Source organism: Schistocerca nitens, chromosome 1, assembly GCF_023898315.1.
Source record: "Schistocerca nitens isolate TAMUIC-IGC-003100 chromosome 1, iqSchNite1.1, whole genome shotgun sequence".
In the NCBI taxonomy this organism is placed as follows: Eukaryota; Metazoa; Arthropoda; class Insecta; order Orthoptera; family Acrididae; genus Schistocerca; species Schistocerca nitens.
Genome location: NC_064614.1, coordinates 1205018045 through 1205043960, shown reverse-complemented (window position 1 = coordinate 1205043960; position 25916 = coordinate 1205018045).

Genomic DNA, 25916 nt, shown 5'->3' with positions numbered 1-25916 from the left:
GGATGGCTAGAGGACAAATGTAAGGACGTAGAGGTTCAAATGGTTCAAATGGCTCTGAGCACTATGGGACTTAACATCTATGGTCATCAGTCCCCTAGAACTTAGAACTACTTAATCCTAACTAACCTAAGGACAGCACACAACACCCAGCCATCACGAGGCAGAGAAAATCCCTGACCCCGCCGGGAATCGAACCCGGGAACCCGGGCGTGGGAAGCGAGAACGCTACCGCACGACCACGAGATGCGGGCTAAGGACGTAGAGGCTTTTCTCACTAGGGGTAACATAGATGCTGCCTACAGGAAAATTAAAGAGACCTTTGGAGATAAGAGAACAACTTGTATGAACATCAAGAGCTCAGATGGAAACCCAGTTCTAAGCAAAGAAGGGAAAGCAGAAAGGTGGAAGGAGTATATAGAGGGTCTATACAAGGGCGACGTACTTGAGGACAATATTATGGAAATGGAAGAGAATGTAGATGAAGATGAAATGGGAGATACGATACTGCGTGAAGAGTTTGACAGAGCACTGAAAGACCTGAGTCGAAACAAGGCCCCCGGAGTAGACAACATTCCATTGGAACTACTGACGGCCTTGGGAGAGCCAGTCCTGACAAAACTCTACCATCTGGTGAGCAAGATGTATGAAACAGGTGAAATACCCTCAGACTTCAAGAAGAATATAATAATTCCAATACCAAAGAAAGCAGGTGTTGACAGATGTGAAAATTACCGGACAATCAGTTTAATAAGCCACAGCTGCAAAATACTAACACGAATTCTTTACAGACGAATGGAAAAACTAGTAGAAGCCGGCCTCGGGGAGGAACAGTTTGGATTCCGTAGAAATACTGGAACACTTGAGGCAATACTAACCTTACGTCTTATCTTAGAAGCTAGATTAAGGAAAGGCAAACATACATTTCTAGCATTTGTAGACTTAGAGAAAGCTTTTGACAACGTTAACTGGAATACTCTCTTTCAAATTCTGAAGGTGGCAGGGGTAAAATACAGGGAGGTAAAGGCTATTTAAAATTTGTACAGAAACCAGATGGCAGTTATAAGAGTCGAGGGACATGAATGGGAGGCAGCGGTTGAGAAGGGAGTAAGACAGGGTTGTAGCCTCTCCCCGATGTTATTCAATCTGTATATTGAGCAAGCAGTAAAGGAAACAAAAGAAAAATTTGGAGTAGGTATTAAAATCCATGGAGAAGAAATGAAAACTTTGAGGTTCGCCGATGACATTGTAATTCTGTCGGAGACAGCAAAGGACTTTGTAGAGCAGTTGAACGGAATGGATGGTGTCTTGAAGGGAGGATATAAGATGAACATCAACAAAAGCAAAACGAGGATAATGGAATGTAGTCAAATTAAATCAAGTGATGCTGAGGGAATTAGATTAGGAAATGAGACACTTAAAGTAGTAAAGGAGTTTTCCTATTTGGGGAGCAAAATAACTGATGATGGTCGAAGTAGAGAGGATATAAAATGTAGACTGGCAATGGCAAGGAAAGCGTTTCTGAAGAAGAGAAATTTGTTATCATCGAGCATAGATTTAAGGGTCAGGAAGTCGTTTCTGAAAGTATTTGTATGGAGTGTAGCCATGTATGGAAGTGAAACATGGACGATAACTAGTTTGGACAAGAAGAGAATAGAAGCTTTCGAAATGTGGTGCTACAGAAGAATGCTGAAGATTAAATGGGTAGAACACATAACTAATGAGGAGGTACTGAACAGGATTGGGGAGAAGAGGAGTTTGTGGCACAACTTGACCAGAAGAAGGGATCGGTTGGTAGGACATGTCCTGAGGCATCAAGGGATCACCAATTTAGTATTGGAGGGCATCGTGGAGGGTAAAAATCGTAGGGGGAGACCAAGAGATGAATACACTAAGCAGATTCAGAAGGATGTAGGTTGCAGTAGGTACTGGGAGATGAAGAAGCTTGCACAGGATAGAGTAGCATGGAGAGCTGCATCAAACCAGTCTCAGGACTGAAGACCACAACAACAACAACAACAGTATAAGAGTCATACACTGTCCAAATTCCACGTTTCCATCCCTAGCGATTTGGGGTTTAGGCTGGGCGATGATTCGGTAAGTGAATCAATCAGGCGGAACATTGCCCTTTTTGTTTAGAGATTATTCTTGTCGTAGGATTTACACATTTGGTGAAATTTTCATTAATATGATACTTACAGCACAATCAATTTTAAGCCGGCCGGAGTGGCCGTGCGGTTCTAGGCGCTACAGTCTGGAACCGAGCAATCGCTACGGTCGCAGGTTCGAATCCTGACTCGGGGCATGGATGTGTGTGATGTCCTTAGGTTAGCTAGGATTAATTAGTTCTAAGTTCTAGGCGACTGATGACCTCAGAAGTTAAGTCGCATAGTGCTCAGAGCCATTTTGAACTAATTAATTTTAAAAATGACCAACATATTTACGTAAATTCACCTTTCTGTGCTTTAGTATTCGCAAAATCCTGGGCAATATCACTAATTCCAGTTAAATTTACTGGACGGCCCATTGAAACATATGAGTCACTAGCCTTCAGAGACTTGTCACTCGTACACTTGTTAATCGTGTCTGGTGCCCATATTTTTATGTAAAACATAACTGGTTATGTATCAACTTCGAGTACAGATTAATAATTATCTTAGTGGTGGATCGTGCACTGTGCTTCTGCGTCCACCTAAGATGGTAGTAGTTTTACCCTCACATGATTCAGCACTTTTTGTGGTTGCTTCAGTTTGTTTTTGTTTATTACGCTGTCTCAACGCTATCAGTTATTTTATGCTGGTAATTTTATATGTACAATACGTTGTGCAAATTTTTTGTGTTCTGAATGTGTAGCCTTGTTACTTGATGTTTTTATATACAGTATCTGATCAAAAGTATCCGGACACCTGGCTGAAAATTACTTACAAGTTCGTGGCGCCCGCAATCGGTAATGCTGGAATTCAATATGGTGTTGGCCCACCCTTAGCCTTGATGACAGCTTCCACTCTCGCAGGCATACGTTCTATGAGGTGCTGAAAAGTCTCTTGGGGAATGGCAGCCCATTCTTCACGGACTGCTGCACTAAGGAGAGGTATCGATGTCGGTGGGAGAGGCCTGGCACGAAGTCGGCGTTCCGAAACTTCCGAAAGGTGCTGTATAGGATTCAGGTCAGGACTCTGTGCAGCCCAGATCATTACAGGGATGTTGTTGTCGCGTAACCACTGCGCCACAGGTCGTGCAATATGATCGTGTCGAATGATGCAATCGCCATCCCTGAATTGCTCTTCAACATTGGGAAGCAAGAAGGTGCTTAAAACATCAATGTAGGCCTGTACTGTGATAATTCCACGCAAAACAAGGGCTGCAAGCCCCCTCCATGACAAACACGACCACATCATAACACCACCGCCTCCGAATTTTACTGTTAGCACTACACACGCTAGCAGATGACGTTCACCAGGCATTCGCCACACCCACACACTGCCATCGGATCGCCACATTTTGTACCGTGATTCGTCACTCCTCACAACGTTTTTTCACTGTTCAATCGTCGAATGTTTACGCTCCTTACACCAAGCGAGCGTCGTTTGGTATTTATCGGCGTGGTGTGTGGTCTATGAGCAGCCCCTCGATTGTTTTCTCACCTCCCGCCTGTCATAGTACTTGCAGTGGATGCAGTTTGGAATTCCTGTGTGATGGTTCGGATAGATGTCTGCCTATTACACATTACGACCCTCTTCTACTGTCGGCGGTCTCTGTCAGTCAACAGACGAGGTTGGCATGTCGCTTTTGTGCTGTACATGTCCCTTCACGTTTCCACTTCACTAGCACATCGGAAACAGTGGACCTAGGGGTGTTTAAGGGTGTGGAAATCTCGCTTACAGACGTATGACGCAAGTGCCACCCAATCACCTGACCATGTTCGAAGTCCGTGAGTTATGCGGAGTGCCCCATTCTGCTCTCTCACGATGTCTAATGACTAGTGAGGTCGCTGATATTGAGCACCTGGAAGTAGGTGGCAGCACAATGCACCTAATATTAAAAACGTATGTCTTTGGGGGTGTCCGGATACTTTTGATCATGTAGTGCATGTCAAAATATTTTTATTATTCATTATCGCTATTTTCATCTGCACATTATCGTTTTATTTCTTTTTTCATGAAAAGACAAGTCTCTGCCCTCAGTTCATGTGAATCTGAATACTAACCTAAGGCAGCGCAGAAAGTGTTATGTAATGTAAGGAACACGCAGAATTACACAAACTGTATCCCGAAAGTTGTTTACTAAATTTTTATATAAAATGATGCGACATTTACTGGTCCAACCTCTAGAATAGAACTGCAGATTTGACACACAAATGACAGAGAATTACAAAACTTTATACATTTCAGATATGACGTACACCTCCATACTAAAAAAGTAATTGTAAAAAAAGAAGATGGAAAGGCAAAAGTGCTGTCCTCTAGTAGTGGCACTGAGGAAGTGCCTGCTACCTGCGTTCAGACGCAGCCATCGACGAAGAACTGTTATGAACTGCTGAAAATCTCTCAAGTGTCGAAACCAGTTTGGCCAAGAAACGATGTTTGTGTAAGCATTGACTGATTACCTTTGTAATCGATTTCAGTTCATGGACACACTGCGGCAACAACATGGCAAAAAAAAAAAAAAAAAAAAAAATCATTCGACTCAGTCAAACGCCTTGGCACCTCCTAGGACAAAATTCCTGCACAAACCAGCATATCTTCCTGACCCGCAGCAGAGACAGAGGTATCAGTTCAGAATGGCTTTGAAGACGACAGGACACGTAATGGACACTGATTGGTAACAAGACGTCCGAGAATCATTTGTCGAGAGATCTCAGAACTGCAGAACTATTCACGCCCTTGCTGTTCAGCGTACAAGGGCTATTCAGTGAAGAATGATAATAACTTTTTCGACAACGTAGCGTTGCTCATCATCACAATTTTGATGGTCCTTCTCAAAATAGCCCACTTTTGTTGCGATGCACTTGTCTCAGCGTTTCTGCCAGACTGCAAAGACATGATGGACATAATTTTTTGAAAGATCCTTCAGAATCGCCCTTGCAACCCTCACAACTGCTCTAATGATGCAAATGCCTCCCACGAAGGTGTCTTTTGATGTTAGGGAACATAAAAAGGTTGCAGGGGGCTCAATCCGGATTACAGCCAGGACGAGGAACGAACTTCACATTGATTTTTGTCGGATATGCGACAACATCATTTGCAATATGTGGCTGTGCATTATCATGGTCAAGCATTCAGCCTGTTACACACGTAATGCGATCTATGGCGTGTGATGTGGACTTGAAAGGTTTTCCAGACATCTCTGTAGTATTGTCCAGTTATTCCTATGTGTGCCAATAGAACATGCAGATAATGCATTCCGTGAAAATAGAAAAATGAGATGACTATAACTTTTCATGTGGCTTTTATTCTAGTAATTTAAATGTACAATATGTTATGCAACTTTATCACGGTTCTGAATGTGTATCCTTGTTTTTTTTCTTTTTTGGAAGTTGGTGTTCAATGAGATTTCCACGCTGAGCTTTGCTGTTTGATCTCAGGAGCCCTTTGAACGAAGCGCCAGATATTCCTCTAACATCAACTGTATGCAGGGCAATATGACAACGTCCTTTTATTCGGGAATCGGCAGTGTTGGACTCCACCCCACAAAAACACGTCTCGTGCGTATATTTTCTGTCTCCAACGTGTGGATGGCACCCAACGAAATTTTCAAGATTTTAGGAAGTGTTCGTTACGTTAATCGTCGATCCTCCCTCACAATGGCAGCAATAGTGGTGATGTTTTATTCCATTAGAACAGCAGGCGGTGCGCCGGATCCGCTTCCTTCGAAACTGATTGTCTCCTCTCTTTAAACAATTTATACCATCTTCGAGCCGTGGTGCAGGCAAGAACAGAGTCTCCATAGGCCTCCTGCAATTTTGCATAGGCCTCAGATAAAAGAGTTATTGAAACGAAAGCAGAATTTCTGAATCGCATATTGCTCGTCATATGTCACCTCCGCTGTTACGGTAGGCGATACTGAACCTCTTAGAGGCGGGAACCAGGAGTTCCAACAATGAAACTAGCAGGGCGTGTTTGTTACTCTGTATGTTAGCAGAATATCACGAGATTAGATTCTAGTGCGAGAAATGGTGACCGTAAAAAATTACGCTCATTCTTTATTGCACAGCCCTTGCACAATCTAACTGAATTCAATGCGTCCAGATCTGGATCGTATTGATTTCGGTTTTATTCATTACAATAAGATCGAAGATGATATACTGGGAGATTACGTAAATGCGTTTCATGATGAAATTCCACCAGACTTTTTCGGTAACGAACGATGTAATCCGTCATGCGAACAAAAATCCAACATGTAAAGAATATTTTTATCTGATTGTAGAATGAAGGCTTTCACGACCGGGTGACATGGCTGTTGATATACTTTCCGGGATGTACTCGGCAAGACTCAGCGGAGCAGCGCCTCTGAGGAAGTCCAGCGCAGTCCTGGACGAAACGTAAGGAGCAGAAAAGTTCTTGGACCACGACCTCACATCCCGGAAAGTATATCAACAGCCAATATTTTTATCTCTTCTGAGCCGGAATTCCGTCAGAGATCTCTAACATCAAATAGTTCGTGTAAAAAGTAACTCAAACGTCCTTCCAGTGCGTGCAAGTATTTGGTGGGCGTCGATTTGCTTTTATGCAAGAAACAGGTTGCTACATACATAATATTAGCCTGTTATTCTGTTTTATAATCAGCCTAATTCTACCGTATATAAGAAATATAATTTTAATATTTCACGTTTATCAATCGACGTGAGTGCTATATTTTGAATTACTGAGATGACCTCCATTGTCCACACTTGCTGATAGTTATCCTAATGTTAAAAAACCGGAATTTACGGAGACATAATTTTCTTGTGAATCCACTTACTGCAAATTGTGCACTCTAAACATGTGACAATTGTCAGGCGGCCATGGAAATACTCTACTAACATCACCATCAACGCTATTAAAAACGCCTGAAGCGTCGCTATCTTTATTTAATGAAGTGATGATTTTCTGCAATTATATTATCAAAATAGTTTCATTCATGTAATACGCAATGACTATGATCAATTGATTTCTTCTGTTTTGACGCCCAAAATGGTTCAAATGGTTCTAAGCACCAAGGGACTTAACATCTGAGGTCATCAGTCCCCTAGACATATAACTACTCAAACCTAACTAACCTAAGGACATCACACACATACATGCCCGAGGCAGGATTCTCACATGCGACCATAGCGGCCGCGTGGTTCCGGACTGAAGCGCCTAGAACCTCTAGACCACATCGACCGGCGTTTTCACGCCCACTTTCAATATACAGGGTGTTACAAAAAGGTACGGCCAAACTTCCAGGAAACATTTCTCACACACAAATAAAGAAAAGATGTTATGTGGACAAGTGTTCGGAAACGCTTAATTTCCATGTTAGAGCTCATTTTAGTTTCGTCAGTATGTACTGTACTTCCTCGATTCACCGCCATGATTTCATACGGGATACTCTACCTGTACTGCTAGAACATGTGCCTTTACAAGTACGACACAACATGTGGTTCATGCACGATGGAGCTCCTGCACATTTCAGTCGAAGTGTTCGTACGCTTCTCAACAACAGATTCGGTGACCGATGGATTGGTGGAGGCGGACCAATTCCATGGCCTCCACGCTCTCCTGACCTCAACCCTCTTGACTTTCATTTATGGGGGCATTTGAAAGCTCTTGTCTACGTAACCCCGGTACCAAATGTAGAGACTCTTCGTGCTCGTATTGTGGACGGCTGTGATACAATCATTCTCCAGGCCTGCTTCAGCGCATCAGGGATTCCATGCGACGGAGGGTGGATGCATGTATCCTCGCTAACGGAGGACATTTTGAACATTTCCTGTAACAAAGTGTTTGAAGTCAGGCTGGTACGTTCTGTTGCTGTGTGTTTCCATTCCATGATTAATGTGATTTGAAGAGAAGTAATAAAATGAGCTCTAACATGGAAAGTAAGCGTTTCCGGACACATGTCCACATAACGTATTTTCTTTTTTTTTGTTTATGAGGAATGTTTCCTGAGAGTTTGGCCGTACCTTTTTGTAACACCCTGTATATACACACATTTACAGGCGTCGGTTCATGTACTTTGATGCTCTGTAGCGTCGCTGGATGACGTTTCTGGATATAGATTGCTGCGTGAAATTTGATTTACGAATATCCACATAGATCCTGCAGAAGTCTATAACATGAATTGTGAAATAACGTATATATACGAAATGAATGTAGAGTAGGCTGGTAGAGTGTTGACATAGTAACATAGCAACTGTGGTGTCAGCGCCAGACACCACACTTGCTAGGTGGTAGCCTTTAAATCGGCCGCGGTCCGTTAGTATACATCGGACCCGCGTGTCGCAACTATCAGTGAATTGCAGACCGAGCGCCGCCACACGGCAGGTCTAGTCTAGAGAGACTTCCTAGCACTCGCCCCAGTTGTACAGCTGACTTTGCTGGCGATGGTTCACTGACTACATACGGTCTCATTTGCAGAGACGACACTTTAGCATAGCCTTCAGCTACGTCATTTGCTACGACCTAGCAAGGCGCCATATTCAGTTACTTTAAGAACTATCTTCAACAATGTATTCTGAACAGATAATATTGTGAATCGTGTACCGTCAAGAGCGACGTTCATCATTAATAATGGATTAAAGTTAAGTATCAAACTAATTCCGTTCGCTTTCTGATTTCTAATTCCTTGTCACGTTCCAGACCTCACGTCAGTATAGTCCTTCCCTCCTCACGCCAGCCTGCGTGAGCTAAAACGCGTGCATTTCGGTCTCCTCTAGTAACAAGGTGTTGGCTCTTCTGCCAAAACAACAGCAACCCATCTCGCCATGTCTCAGCGTACGGCGCTATCGCTGAGCAGCGTCGCGCGCCGCCAAGAAGGTAGGCGCACAACACGCCACACGCCATCCGAGCCGTCATCATAGCACGTATGCAGGGCAACGTTTTCAACGTATTTGTGGCATCAGGTTAAATGAGAAGTGGGGGTGAAGTTCAATAACTTTTATTTGAAAACAGTTACAAATGTGCTCGGAATTAATGTCCTTCTGTTTGACTGCAACGACCATGGAGTGACTGACGCACTCATTCAAACACAACTGGCAAAATGGAACGCGGGGGAACGTGCAGGTCATGCCACCAGCCCAGCGCGCCCTACCCCAGTTCTCACCAGAAGTTTCATCCAAATGCACTGGCACTGCATGCGGAGTGCGTATGTTCACCATCGTGTTAGTACCACATTCGCTGTCGCGCATTTTGTGCAATATTTTCCAACAAATGTGGCAGAGTTTCTTGCAAAAAGGTATCTACTTGCATTCAGTCGCCGGGGTAACACGCAACGACGAACCAGATTATCGCTTGCCAAGCCGTCCCAAAGGTTGACAGTGAAGTGATGTTGGTGAACACGAACAAAGGCAGCGTGCGGATTTTCCCGTGCCCACACGTGTTGATTGTGGCTGTTGAGCATACTGTCTGGTGTAAAGGGTGCCTCATCCATAAAAAGTACACGGTTCGAAAAGTCTGCTTGAATGGAACACCTTTGTAAGAATCACTGGTAAATTTAAATTCTACGTGCAAAACCGTCTGGGTTAAGAGTGCGAACATTGTGAACGAGGTAGAGGTGCAAATCATCTTCATGCCACATAAGGCATATTGTGGAAAGGCTTACACCCATTTCCTGTGCATCACGCCGTGAGCTTGTTGAGGATGTGTTTTCCAACAGAACTAACTGTGGTGTCACAGCCAGACACCACACTTGCTAGGTGGTAGCTTAAATCGGCCGCGGTCCATTAGTACATGTCGGACCCGCGTGTCGCCACTGTGTGATCGTAGACCTAGCGCCACCAAACGGCAGGTCTCGAGAGACGTACGAGAACTCGACCCAGTTGTACGACGACGTTGCTAGCGACTATACGGACGAAGCCTTTGCTCTCATTTGCCGAGAGACAGAATAGCCTTCAGCTAAGTTCATGGCTACGACTTAGCAAGGCGCCATTAGCCTTACATAGTTTGATAGTTATCGTATAAAATGTCTCATCAAGAATGCTGTATTCACAACAAGGATAAATAAAAGTTAAGTATTCGAGGAGCTGCATACTTTTCTTATTAGAATTCACTACTTATCCTGTTCCAGAATTCACGCCCGTCTGCGTTAGATAGCGTGCACTTCGGCCTCCTCTATCTACAAGGTGTTGGCACATTCACCAACACATCATTGGCGACGAGGGAAAAGTGTTCTTTCTGATTGCTTACATTTACTTGTGTCATGGCTTCGGCAGATGTACTGTCCGAATTTTATCACTTGCAGAATCAGCAGACGCAGGCGTTATTGGATGCCCTGGGACAGCTCGTCCAGGGTCAACGTGCGCTGCAAACCGATGCGGCCGCCGCCGCTTCATCGCTACCGCAGCCACAACACGCTGTTGCGCCGTCCTTCCGTAATTTTGATTCAACCCACGAGACCTGGCAAGAATGGTCTCGACAGTTCGGCTTCCATCTAGCCGCCTACAGAATTCAAGGTAATGAGCGGCAGCCGTTTTTGCTTTCTTGTGTCGGTGTGTCCACCTACCGTGTGATAGTGAAATTGTTTCGCCAACGCGACGTAGCAACTCTGTCCTACGAAGAAATTTTGTCTGCTTTAGATGCCTATTTCAAGGAAGCAGTTAATGTAGTTGCAAAAAGGTATACGTTCTTTCGTACCAAACGTACGGCCGGTCAGACTAATAGGGAGTGGGTTGCAACACTGCAAGGACTTACTAGGGATTGTGATTTTCAATGTGAATGTGGACTCCCTTATTCAGATACTATGGTGCGTGATGCAATAGCACAGAACGTTTCTGATGTCCGCAGAATTTCAGTCCTTCTGCAAGGCCAATGGTATTCAACATCTGACATCCACGCCGTTTTCGCCTCAGTCAAACGGTGCCGCTGAACGGTTGGTCCGGACTTTCAAGTCACAGGTGTTGAAGTTGAAAGAGTCGCATTCTCGAGAGGACGCGTTATTGCTCTTTTTGTCTTCGTATCGCTCTCAGTCCCGCGATGGTCGCTCGCCGGCTGAGTTGCTCCATGGTCGTCCTCATCGAACCTTGATGTCTTTGCTGCATCTGCCGCATCAGGTTCCAGTGCAGCGGCAGACTACTGCTTTTGCTCCTGGCGACGTTGTTTTCTATCGCCACTATCGCGGTTCACGGCGTAGGCTCGCAGGGCGCATTCTTCGCTGCCTCGGCCGCGCGATGTATTTGGTTTTGGGGGCCTCTGGTGAGGTGCGTCGGCATCTCAATCAGCTGCGCCTCTGTCGTCGCCTGGGTTCTGCCGCTCCCCGTCTGCTTTCAGCGACGGTGTCGTCCGGTCAGCGCCCTGGGGACCCATCTACTGGCTCGCCTCATCCCCAGGTGTTACCGACGCTGCCTTCCATTTTGCCTCATGGCGACGCGCCGCCGCCGCCGCCTGTTCTCCCGCCGGCGACGCCCGCAGTGGACGCTTCGCTGCAACCGCCAAGCGCCTCCCTGGGTCACGCGCCGCCGCTCGCTTCCCGTGACCAGCTGTCCTCCACCATGGAACTCTTGCCCGCTCCGGACCAGATGTCGTCTTCGCCCGTCGGGTGCTCCGACCACATGGAGGTCGACCCTTCGGCCCCTCCTGTCTCTCTACGGGCGCATACACCGCATGTTGACGTGCACCCTGGACTAGATTTTCAGGCGTTTCCTAGCTCCCCTCGGACCGAATGGCCGGGTGCGGGTGGCACAGCCTCGCCTGTTGTTAGGCTCCCCACCTCATCGCATACGTCAACATGGGGTCCTCCCCACGGCGGACGGAAGCCTTATAACACGACCGTTCGCCGATTTGCGGGGGAGGAATGTGGTGTCACAGCCAGACACCACACTTGCTAGGTGGTAGCTTAAATCGGCCGCGGTCCATTAGTACATGTCGGACCCGCGTGTCGCCACTGTGTGATCGTAGACCTAGCGCCACCAAACGGCAGGTCTCGAGAGACGTACGAGAACTCGACCCAGTTGTACGACGACGTTGCTAGCGACTATACGGACGAAGCCTCTGCTCTCATTTGCCGAGAGACAGAATAGCCTTCAGCTAAGTTCATGGCTACGACTTAGCAAGGCGCCATTAGCCTTACATAGTTTGATAGTTATCGTATGAAATGTCTCATCAAGAATGCTGTATTCACAACAAGGATAAATAAAAGTTAAGTATTCGAGGAGCTGCATACTTTTCTTATTAGAATTCACTACTTATCCTGTTCCAGAATTCACGCCCGTCTGCGTTAGATAGCGTGCATTTCGGCCTCCTCTATCTACAAGGTGTTGGCACATTCACCAACACATCACTAACCTCTCCTCTTCAAGCACTGTTGACGACCACGTCCGTCAGGCCTTCGCACCTGTAACACGAAACGAATGTGCCGGCTTTCGAAGTAGGCCTTAAATGCACATGTGCCATGTCGAGAACATGCCAGTGGAAAATGTACTTCAAGTGAACTAGTCTCTCATATGGACATGGGAATGGTAGTAAATGTGCGTGGATCTGGCTCTAGACGTTTCGGAAACAGCCTAAGGTACAATCGCTGGACAGCGTGAGCATTTCCATCCGCCTTTCCTCCCAAGAACAGCACTCCAACACCTGTCCGTTCCACACAGTAACGAACGCAAGAGTGTCCCCGTTTGATGACAAACTGGCAGAACAAACCAAGCTCCGTGGTGTGCACAGCTGCTGACCTCTATGCAACATCTGTCAAACAGGCATATGCTCGGCCAAAAGCAACGCGTTCACTTAAGAGATTGCAGGGCATTCTCACTTCTGATTCGGTGTTATGCTGCCTCATGTTCTTAGGGAATATGATTTTATTGCGATTTCACTTCATACATCATGATGAAGTGGTGGGCAGTAGTTAATGTCCTTGCTTGCGTGCTCTAGGGAAGGAATAGTGGTAAGCTTTACCTGTGTTCAGAGCAATAGGGTGCCGATTTAAACGACTGCAGTAAGAGAGCACGGCAACGGTGGGCCAAGGGAAGCACGTTCTTTCTGTGAGACCTGGGTGGAAACATTTCTGGACGGCCGAGTTCCGCGGTCTCATTGTACAGGAACATCGGTTGGCGCCAGTTGGGAGGCAGCTGCATCCAGGTAGACTGACTAGTGACGAGAAGTCGCCACTGCAGTGGCCAGCGCATTGTAGACCAGCAATAAAGCAGAGGATGGGCCCTTGTTAGGCAGGAAGTTGAGAAAACAACTGTGAGCGTTCTGCGAATTTCCGTGGGACAGGTCACTGGCGCCCAGACGTCCAGACTCTGTTAAAAAACATGTTCCTGAAATCACGAGGCTTTTAGCTACTTTATGGCCATTCTTTGGAAACTTTGAAATGGACGCAACACGGGAAATAACAAGCTTTTTATGGAGGGGTGTGTTTCCATCCTGGTCATGTTGTTAGCAAGAGACAAGGCGTAGACGCGCGGGAAAGAGGCCGCGAAGCTGAATCTTTTTTCCTTTTCTCCCAATTAACTTTAAAGTCTCTGATTGGTCAAATTGGTGTATGCAGAGCAAAGGGCGCTCTCCGAGCTTCGAATGCAGCGCTCCAGCTCGTGATTGGGTTGTGCTAAAGTGGAGGAAGTCTAAAATGTAAATAGGCTTTTTGCTGCCATGCTGAGGAGGATAGCAGACAGAAAGAGAAGATCTCTCTGGTACTAGTGCTTCGCTAATAAAGAACTGCTGGTCTCTACCTAAACGGTGAGACTTGTGTCCTTTGCTTATGTGCCACTTAGAGCCTGTGCCAGTCTCCTTCTGAACCATCAGAGGTACTGCTTCTGGCATCACACACACACAACGACTGATGTGTGGGTGTACTTAATTGTCTTGAGTCGGCCTCTCAACATTTGACATATTCCATCACGCACAGTAATGGCATAGAGTCGACTTGGTTTGGTAGACCACCAAACGGGTCCACTTGCTCACTCAAACCTGCCGGGGTTTCAGAGGCTCATAGGAAAGTACCTGCGTTCCGAATTAACTGAACCCGAGACCGCGTACTTGCATTTTTCTGGCGCGCTCCATTAATATCAGATTGCGGCCGTCCATGACTTCAGTCGCCGAACGCATCGTGTTGTGCCGCCCTGACCAGCAGGAGGGTGAAGTATTCGCTGCTACGGCATATGGCTCCAGTATATGTTTCTCAGCACCCTGTTTTTTTCGAACCGTATTTTTCTTTTTTTGGTGTGCCATACCTCTGATTCAGGCGTATAAAGTCAGATAAGGTGATTAATGTTCCGGTCAGTCTCGTGTGTCGACCTCCAGCTAATCACTTTGTCCACCATAGACCCCATCAGTGGAAGCGTTTGTCAAATAAACCGTTTGTGTAACGTTTCTTTAGTCATTTTTGTTGTTTTGTGATGTTAAGGATGAATAAATCTATTGTCATTTAGATCACAACTCTTCCCTGTGTTCTGATTAACATTACCTTGCCATTTTTATTAAAGTCCACATTCAAAAAGAGAATAGCAAACTTGCACACTTCCCAGTAAAAGGCGGAAATTCTGTAGTGTTTTCCCGCCTGGAATATCCGCAAGTATGTGGGCTACAGAGTTTGCAAATGAAACTTCAGCCTGACGTCTCTTTTACCTTGATGTCAGAAATACTCTGATAAAGTTGCCCTGCAGACCTGCTACCGTGGCGGCTTGCATGGCGTGTTGTGTGCCTACCCTGTTGGCGGCCCACGATGCTGTTCAACAGCATCTGACGTCGTACTATAAGGGATAAGGACATGGGTTACTATGTGAAATATGCTCGTTACGAGCCACTCTAACAGTCCTCTCATTTTCGACATTCATTTCAGACACATCTTATATATTTGTAAAAAGCTAAAGAATTTCTTTTCATTCGTCTACCGAGCCCTATTAACTTTTTCTTTTTAACAAACAGTATGTATCAAACGTGCTCACTCAAAGAGTAAGGTAGAACTTTTACGCTCATGATATTTGACGATATCGCTTCACATTTTCTTTAGTATCCCACAATAGTCCGCAAACAACAGTAACAACAATGTCAAAGAAACTGTCTTACTGGTACGAAACTCAAACAAACAACTATAGCGTGCATCGCCGAAAGAAACAGGCAACGGTCATGAACTAGAGCGTAATTTTGGATGAGCATCTCAACTGGCACCAAATAGTGTTGCCATGTGTAGGGAGACTGCCATTCGCCTCTCTAACCCCAAAAGTTCAGCGCACATTTCCACAAGATGTTAAATGTAAAACTGAGTAATCGCTCATTTTGCCTAGCTTCCACTATTGGAAAGCGTGCTATCTTCACTGCCTACCTCACGCTGCTAGCCGCCACGAGACTGCGGGCCACAAGTCAGACAGGGCTACGACCAGCCCTTCCTAGTGCAGGCGCAGTACTAGTGAGTTGGACAGTGCAGCCGACCCCATGCACACAGCTGCCTGCCTCCACAGTAACATAGCAATGCCCGGCCGACACACCCATGTCAATCAAATGGCCAGAATCCGTGTAGGATACGGTGGCCGATGCTCGGCGACCAATTTTTAGTCCAAGTGCTGAGCGAGATCATTTGTTTGTTTACACGGGGAGACCGACATTGTTCGCCCACTTTCGGCCGGTTCGTGACGCGTTGCTCTGACAAATACAGGCACACGCCCTGTAATCTTTCTCAAACGATTTTAGAAAAACGATTATATATCAGCTTCATCATGATATGCCAATCACTTCGTTAATGGTCATAGTTATTGTGATATCTGCAATTAAGTAAGACAATGCACGGAATTGTAACAAATTTGGAATGAATAATAGGGGTCGCTATGATTTGGCTACTGGTGTATACTACACAATATGTTGCTCCGCATGAAACTTAGCTAACATACTGGAGACTTTGGTGGAGTTTCCCACCTGTCACCAGCTCGGGAAAACTGATCCTCTCTAGCGCATTCATTTGCGATCGAGCGCCAGCGACAAAGCCAGACTGAAATATCTGTAACATCCCTCGTATTTCATAAACACTTTGACACATTGAAACGAGATTTTGGCAAATGGTAGCATGTAAAGAGGAGAGTATTTCGCCATATGGTCATTATGCTCTAGTTCATCATCTACGGTGTTATTTCACTAACTACAGAGTGTTTCAATCAAAGAATGTAATTTTTAAGGGCTATTGACAAGTGGTCAAAGAGAAATACTGTGGGTTTTAGTACAACATAAGACAAGACATTACATGTTTCTTTTTGTAATGAGGGTATGCTTCTTTACATGAAATGTTGATCATACTTGTCCTCAGTTCCTCACTTAATAAACTTAATAATCCACTTGTAAGTTTATGGTTAGGTGGTTTCTTATTCTATGACTGAACACAACTGCGTAAGCTGTAATGACATTGTCTAAGAGTGCAATTTTGTCATGGAAATACACACTTTTACACAGTTCACAATGTGACAATGCTAAGACAGTTGTCAAAATGACGCATCTCGCCCTCTGAAAGTGTACTAATCCTAAACACAACAGTATTAAATTGTAACTCTCAGAAGGTTAAATAATCCTAAACACATCGATATTAAATTTTCAACTGGAAGTTTCTTTACAAAATTATTCTTACGATTATGTTATGATGTTAGCCAGTACTACGATAAATCATCCAATTCCGCTTCAAAGTTCAGTACTATTTTTAGGATGACAATCAAGTCTACGGAGAATGGTTAGTTTTGTGAAAAGTTGAGCCAAAGTTTACCCTAGGTCGCTCAAGTTTACAGTGGACGCAAGCTGGTGAACCAACAAGTTTACACCTCTGCACATGGTATTTACCTTAGCTGCGATGAGTTGTCATCTCCATGGCTACTCTCGCCCACTGAAATTCCTATAAAATTTAATTAAGCCTTTGCTGAATTTTCCAGCAGAAACTCTCACTGTTGTTGTTGTTGTTGTTGTGGTCTTCAGTCCTGAGACTGGTTTGATGCAGCTCTCCATGCTACTCTATCCTGTGCAAGCTTCTTCATCTCCCAGTACCTACTGCAGCCAACATCCTTCTGAATCTGTTTAGTGTATTCATCTCTTGGTCTCCCTCTGCGATTTTTACCCTCCACGCTGCCCTCCAATACTAAATTGGTGAACCCTTGATGCCTCAGAACTTGTCCTACCAACCGATCCCTTCTTCTAGTCAAGTTGTGCCACAAACTCCTCTTCTCCCCAATCCTATTCAGTACCTCCTCATTAGTTATGTGTTCTACCCATTTAATCTTCAGCATTCTTCTGTAGCACCACATTTCGAAAGCTTCTATTCTCTTCTTGTCCAAACTAGTTATCGTCCATGTTTCACTTCCATACATGGCTACACTCCATACAAATACTTTCAGAAACGACTTCCTGACCCTTAAATCTATGCTCGATGATAACAAATTTCTCTTCTTCAGAAACGCTTTCCTTGCCATTGCCAGTCTACATTTTATATCCTCTCTACTTCGACCATCATCAGTTATTTTGCTCCCCAAATAGGAAAACTCCTTTACTACTTTAAGTGTCTCATTTCCTAATCTAATTCCTTCAGCATCACCTGATTTAATTTGACTACATCCATTATCCTCGTTTTGCTTTTGTTGATGTTCATCTGATATCCTCCTTTCAAGACACTGTCCATTCCGTTCAACTGCTCTTCCAAGTCCTTTGCTGTCCTCTTATGTTTCTCGATATGTGAGCAAACATGAACTCATATCTAGTCTCAGACTATGGTGATATATACACGCATGGCTGGAACAGTGTGCCTATTATAATGCCCTCTCAGTTCTCGCAAGAACAATTAACAAACTGGCTGGTTCGTTCCTCCACAGCTCAACGACGCTACAGCTAATTTATAGCTAGAGGTCAGCCGTTGTGAACACAGTGTTCATAAAAATTTCTCCTCTTCGTCATACAGGGCGTTATGCGCTCCGTTCTGCACTTGACGCCAGTTCAGAAAAGCACTCCGTCATCAGGCCATATGTGGCCCACCGGGAGCATCCGATAGCCGTATCATCCTCAGCTGAGGATGCGGATAGGAGGGACATGCGGTCAGCACACTGCTCTCCCAGTCGTTATTATGGTTTTCTTTGACCGGAGGAGCTACTATTCGGTCGAGTAGCTCCTCAATTGGCATCATGAGGCTGAGTGCACCCAAAAAAATGGCAACAGCGCATGGTGGCCCAGATGGTCATCCATCCATCCACACCCGACAGCGCTTAGCTTCAGTGATCTGACGGAAACCGGTGTATCCACTGCGGCAAGGCCATTGCCAGTTCAGAGAAGAGCCCCTAAAATTTAGCTCTCGTCTTTCTCATAACCGAACTCTCTCCCCACGTGGGTTCTTTCGTTCTCCACCTGTGGGTTTTTTCGACCAATAGGAGCGTTCCTCTTATTTTGTGGAAACTCTCTCTGCCAATTACAAGGGTTCTACCATTAAACTGCATGAAAATCTCATCACTTTACCCCTTTCTGGTGTGTTTCCACCAGTCAGCCGTTTTGTGCCTGCTCCAGACGCCTAAATAGCAGCAGTCTATCACATGTGTACCACTTGCAGTTCACGTGATCGAATGCATCACTGGTTTTGTTTGTATCCCTTCGGCATTCTGAAACGCAGTTTTCTAAAGCTTCTTTCTCTCCTACTTCCGGTGGCCTGTTATTCGCCCTGCTGACCCGCTGTGGGATGCGCCTGCTTAAGAGCTTTTTGTAGTGGCTCCCGGGGTGTGGCCTCTGAGTCTGCCCGCACTGGCTTCCACAGAAAACATTTCCTCTCTCTGCTTGTTTCACTTTCTGCTCATTGGCATGCATTATATAGGAGTGGTGTGTTAATACCGTCGATTCAGTGTCATCCCTTTTGTATTACATACGTATAGGCAAATCTGCTCATTACCGCCGGAGTAATTTAGGTGTCATATTCACCTTCCAGTTATGATGTATGAACTCTTATGTAAGGTGCACAATTGTCCATCGTTTATTCTGCCACCTTATACACTGTTTCAGAACTCTTTCTCAATTGTGTGTGCATGTTACTGAGGTAATGTAGTATGAAATCCATTGCGTTTTGGCAAAAGAAGGAAATTTTAACGTGGCAACATGAAAAATGTAGGTGTTAATCAAAATTCGCTGAACATGACGCTTCTCTGCCCCTTAGTGCATCGTGATTTCTAAATGGCATCAGACATCTTGTCGGAGTGTGTACTGTGTGCATTGGATGCCGTAACGCTTAAAGTGATGCACTAGTTTGACAGTATCCGTGCCGGATCGGTATCGTGAGAATTGTCATACAATGCCAATAAAAAATACTAGCCCGCCGCTTAAATTTATTGTTCGAAGATCTACTTAGCTTGACTAACAGGAGAGGTGGATGGTGGGACACATTCTGAGGTATTGATACCTCAGTAGTAGTCAGTATGGCTAGTCTTCACTACCTTTAGGACATACATTGTATTTGCTTGCAGAGATGAATAGGCTTGCACAGCATGAAATAGCATGGAGAGCTGCATCAAAACAGTCTTCGGACCGACGACCACAATAACGACGATGTGACAGACTTATTAAGCAAAAATGTTTAGCGTTAGAATTAGTTTTACCATTGACAAAAATGTATCTGAGCACTGTGGAACTTAACTTCTGAGGTCATCAGTCCCCTAGAACTTAGAACTACTTAAACCTAACTAACCTAAGGACATCACACACATCCATGCCCGAGGCGGGATTCGAACCTGCGACCGTAGCGGTCGCGCGGTTCCAGACTGTAGCGCCTAGAACCGCTCGGCCACTCCAGCTGGCTTACCATTGACATTAGAAAATGCATGGATCTCACATCCGTAGAAGAAGAAACTATTTTCCATAGTACTATAGATAACTAGGCTTGACAATCCTGATTTGGACACACTTTTCATTTTCTGACTCAGTCTTTAATTTCACTTTTGGATCAACGTTTGTAACCCGACCACTACGACCAGACGCTATCTCATCGGAAGTGTGATAACAGTACCGCTGATTAACGGATTTATTTGGTAACGTGGTTTACTTTGCCACTGTTCGCGTGATGGAAGGAAACCTGGTTCGGGTTCCAATGGGCCACAAATTCCATCTTCGGCATTTCTAAAGAGCTTGCACTGACATCGTATCTCTGCAATGTGTTTTTCTTTATTCGATCTCCAGCTCTTCACTTATTTCATTCCACTGCAAGCAATTAATTTCAACTTCGAGTGAAAAGGGAAGTTTCAGTTTTTTGGAAATGTTGATAATGAATAAACAGAAAAAAGTTACTTAGCGAAAAAGTCTTCTCTCGGTGGCCGTTTCCTCAACTTGCAAATTTCGTTTTCACAGGCAATTTAGAGGACATGTATCCATAATTCAGTTTAGCAAATCACCTGTAATGCGAAAAAACAAATGTTTACTATTACTGTTATTCCAAATACACTAAAATGCTATGAAGTGTTAGATGCATCCATGTGTTAAGCTAGAATGAAATGTTGTATGTACAGAAGGAGCAATTTAAATAGATGATAGCTATGTGGGAGGGACTGTACTCCTGTCGGTTTCTTGGATGGAATATTTCCATCTGCCATGCTTGTAGTACTATCATAAATCCACTTCTAATCTCAGCAACAATCACAGCTGGATGGGCACAAGCCGACATAGTACATTTCATTGTTGACAAACCAGCGGTACTATAGTCTAAGTTACTTGGTAGATTGGTAAATTGCTTTAAATGTTCAGAAATGAAAAACTGTGCAGTTCACAAAACCAAGAAACGTAGTATTCCATGACTATGAGTCACAGTTAGTATCTGTGAACTCATACAAATACGTGAGTGGAGTGGAATGATAATGGTGGCTCAGTTGAGGGTACAGCAGGTTTATGGGTAGAATGCAGACAAAATGCAATCAGTATACAAAGGTAATCAAAATATCCACGGGTGTACTGCCGGTCTACAGTGTCCAACGGGCACAATATTTCGGCGATCATACATGTCGCCATCATCAGGTGAACTGACGGACTGAGCTCCTGTGAACGTGCCGGCACGGAGATCCGTACACTATGGCTGCTCAGGTGGTACTGGGTTCGGTCGCGGCGGCGGCGGATTTAAATACCCTCCGCCCGCGGCGCGCTCACTCCGCCGTCCGCGCCCCGCGCCACGGTCGCGCGGTGGAACAGATTGCGACGGCGTCTGAGATGACGTCGGTGTGATGGCTCCGTCCGCCGTGGTCGTCACAACTATACATTTGCTCGATTTACTCTTGATTAACCCAATCGCTGGTTCCCAAGCCTTGCTATGATTATAGCCACAGTCACGATTTATGAGGTCGTCATTGGTGCGAATTTCGATGGCCTCTCTAACAACGCTGTCCCAGTATCTCGATGTCTGTACCAGAATCCTCGTGCGTTCATACTCCATAGCGTGATTTTCCGACAAACAATGTTCAGCGACCGCCGACTTGCTCGGATACATCAGTCGAGTGTGCCTCTGGTGTTCACGGCATCGATCCTCGACGGTACGCATCGTCTGACCAATATACGACTTGCCACATTGACACGGAATCTGGTACACGCCGGCCTTCCTCAAACCGAGGTCATCTTTGGCGCTCCCCACCAGTGCACGAGTTTTATTCGAAGGACAAAACACAGTTCCGACCCGGTGACTGTGGCTATAATCTTAGCAAGGCTTGGGAACCAGCGATTGGGTTAATCAAGAGTAAATCGAGCAAATGTATAGTTGTGACGACCACGGCGGACATAGCCATCACACTGACGTCATCTCAGACGCCGTCGCAATCTGTTCCACCGCGCGACCGTGGCGCGGGGCGCGGACGGCGGAGTGAGCGCGCCGCGGGCGGAGGGTATTTAAATCCGCCGCCGCCGCGACCGAACCCAGTTCCCCTGAGCAGCCATAGTGTACGGATCTCCGTGCCGGCACGTTCACAGGAGCTCAGTCCGTCAGTTCACCTGATGATGGCGACATGTATGATCGCCGAAATATTGTGCCCGTTGGACACTGTAGACCGGCAGTACACCCGTGGATATTTTGATTATCAAATACGCCGGGAGAAACTCAAGAATCACAGTATACAAAGGTGTTTGCATACTGGTCATTCGTGCGACCTGTCCTAGGATATTACTTAAGAGTGTGCGAACTATACCGTATTGGATTAACAGGGGATACTGAACGAGTACAAAGAAGAGCAGCCCGATTTGTCACATGTTTTTTTGACCTGTGGAAGTCACAGGGATACTGAAAAAACTGAACTGGCAGACTCTTGAAGACAGGCGTAAACGTCCCGAGAAAAACCTACTTTCAAACTTTCAAGAGCTGGCTTCAAATCATGAATCTAGGAATATTCTTCAACCACCCACGTGTCGCCCCCGCAGGGATCTTGAGGACAAGATTAGATTAAACACAGTAGTATAGATGTAGAGGTAGATGCAGATAGCGTCATTTAAGATCTGAAGCTGCGACGTTTTCAGGGCAAATAACGAATATCTGTTGTTACAAACTTGTTCCTCACAAGTACTTCCCTTAAGACCTAAACACAAAGGAATAAGAAAATAGTGGAGGCGAATGACAACCTGGACGCTCCAATTTCCTGGAAAGACAACATAATGCTGTGAACAGCTGTTTCGAGCAATGTGACATCCTCGCAAGTTGACAAGCCACGTGAGATGTTGTGGGCTCAGTTGTGCGTATGCCAACACGATTCCCGGACAGAACTGGGGACATCCTGTTCTTCTCCTACAGATACTAGCTGGACTGCTGCACATCCGAAAATATACGTACCATTCTTCCTATCCTAAATTATTTCAGAGTAAACTGGCAGAAACTGTTTGGGGATGACAATTCTTGCATGTCCCTGCCGCAATCTGACCACATTCATTCTGGAATATGCTGTCTAAATGAGTAATCTTGATGGTGGATTGTGAGAAAGAAAAGACAGTGCCCGCTTGTGTTACAGAACATCGCATACATCTCGCTCATTTCAAGCGGACGATTAGCTATGACAATCCTTTAAAGCAAATGAGCCTCGTTTGTCGCTTTTTGTGTTTTTATTGAAGAACTTATAACATGACATCTAGAACGCTGGTCGATGTGTTGGTTACCTCAGTGATTGTCTTGCAGATTTAATTCATAGCCAATGTATGTGGGTAATGAAATATTATTTGCACTGTCTACATACTCAGAACGAGATGTATACGATTAATGATTGAATTAATGATTACATTCAGTAATTTTCTATCTTAATACTTCCTAATTTTAGAGACAGGGACATGTAAAGTTGAAGGGCTAAAGGCTGCCGAGGTGAGTGGGTGCAGAGAAGAATTAATCTCTGAGAATTATATACAAGAAGTTATATGAACCGTCTGCAACAAGTATGATAACCAGCGTACAACACGACAGAGCAGTTTATAAAAGCACACTGCTCTGTAGATACATAATGTGTGGATGTTTATCTGTGCAAATACAGTCACGTGGTCTACATTTATCGAGAATCAAATCGGTGTAATTAAGCGACTAGCAGTTGTAGTAAAATTTGCAAGAGCTAGGTTAGAATTTTCAAGTACAGTGTTGAGAAAGGGTTAAAATATGAACTGGTAGCCGTACTCACTTGATGAGCAACGCGGCAATGGCGTCGCCCTCACTGGTCAACTTGTGTGTCCCGCGAAGAACTGGTCGTCTTGATGCAGGGAGAGGTAACGTCGACCAATCACTTTGCAGAGTATAGATGTAGATGTATACAAAGAATTTGGATTTTCGCAGCCAGAGCGCACCTGCGGAGGAAAATAGATGGGTCAATACAATTAGCTCAAAATACAAATGATTCAAGCAGTCAGGCACATTTGCTCTTCTCTAGAGGAAGGGAGTTCTCACATGACAGATTTATCCTTTAGTCTCATGGCTCTGTTACAAAGGGGAGTATTTCACTCACAGTCTCCGTACAAATTATTACCGGTAGGCCGTTTTAATTGAGCATTATTTACTAAATCAGGACGATATTTACCTGAAGTTTTAAGTGTAATGGCACTTGGCAGTGTATGACATTCGTAACTCACATTGTGTCCGGTTTACTACTAGAAACTTTCACGGGACTACGGCCAAAGTGTGTTGCTTTCATGGCGTGGTGGTTGTTATCGGGTTTGGCTTTGTTAATGTTAGTGTGGGGCGGATGCCCATCCTGTCGCCACCCCTGCATCCACCAGGACCCAATTTGTGTACCCCAACTATCTGCTTCTAGTGTTATTCAGATGAAAGTGGTCGAACGTTTTTCTAAACGTTAGCGAATTGTGTTTTTGAGGCGTGACGTAACAGCCCAGCATTAACGCAGGCGGATGTGGGAAACCGCCTAAAAACCATATCCAGGCTGACCAGCACACTTGCTCTCGCCGTTAATCTGCCAGGCGCAACAGCCGCGGCCGAAACAAACTTGACAAATACCAAGGAGTACCTGCCTGGATTTACTTAGTATGGAACGACCACTTAAAGCTACTGTCAAGAATCGCATTGCCAGACTGTAAAATTCAAGGAAAATGTGGTGCACCCACATAGGGAGCAGCTTTCAAAACCCATGTGCCATCAATTCCTGGGTAGCCTAAGTACCCATGCCATGGAGTTTTAAAAGGAGAGTCGGGGACGATTCAAAGAACAGCTGCACGTTGCCTCATGGGCTCATTTGGTCAGCAAGAGACTGTTATCTAGATGAACTTCTGACTGCAGTGGCAGACACCACAAGAGCATTATCTTGCATCAAGGCGAAGCTAACAGTATTGAATTGGCGAGCGCACTTTCCGAGAAGAATCAAGCAATATATTTCATGCTCTCAAGTATACGTCATGAAATAGTTATGTGGATTACATGAGAGAAATTCAAAGTAACACAGGGACCTGCCTACAGTCTCATATAATGTGCACCATTTGCGAGTGGGGCAGGCTGTCGAGGATGAGATATTGGCACACGATATACTCACGACCACAGACACTAATTTCGGAGTGAGCGGTATAAATGTAACTGTTCGTGTTGGTACAGATGTAACTGTGAAAACTACTATAGGTAAGCGAGTGTAATTCATTAGAACCCACAACGGCTATTTTATATTAATTTTAGTTGTCATAAAACCTTACGACAGAGGTAGGGAAACCAACAGCAGCACAAAACTCCGTTAAACAGTTGATGGAAACGGGGTGTTCAAGAACTCTGATATAGCGTGTTCCTGCGCAGGACAAAGGCAGGATACCACTTGAAAGTTCATGGAAGGAGAGCTGCAACTGAACACTTGTGGTGCTCCATTGTATGAGACGTTTCGATGAGTTTTATGGAAATGTTAGTCATTGGCTGAAAGGAGTTAAATTCTCGGAGTGAAACGTGCCTATACCAAGTAAAAGTCGAGACTGAAAATATGTGATCTTCGGTGATTGTAGCCCATTTCTTAAGACATGACCTGTGTCGAGTAGGATGAAAACCTCTTTTAGTCATCATGATTTCTAAAATGCATCAAAAACCTTGTCGAAGTGTGTACTATACATTGATACTTTGACAGTATCAGCACCAGATCCGTATCGTGAGAATGTTCGTACAATGCCAATACAAAGTAACAGTCCGTTGCTTAAATAAATTATTTGAGGACCTATTTAGCTTCTAGAGATAGGGTGGTAGTGCTCATGCTGAGGAATTGATAGTCGAGAAATAGTCGATTCGTCTATAGAGGGAGATTTAGAGGGTAAAATTTGTAGTCAGAACAAAGTCCTGACTGCACTTGAGAAGTTCTTGAGGATGTAGGTTATATTTGCTTGCAGAGGTGAAAAGAT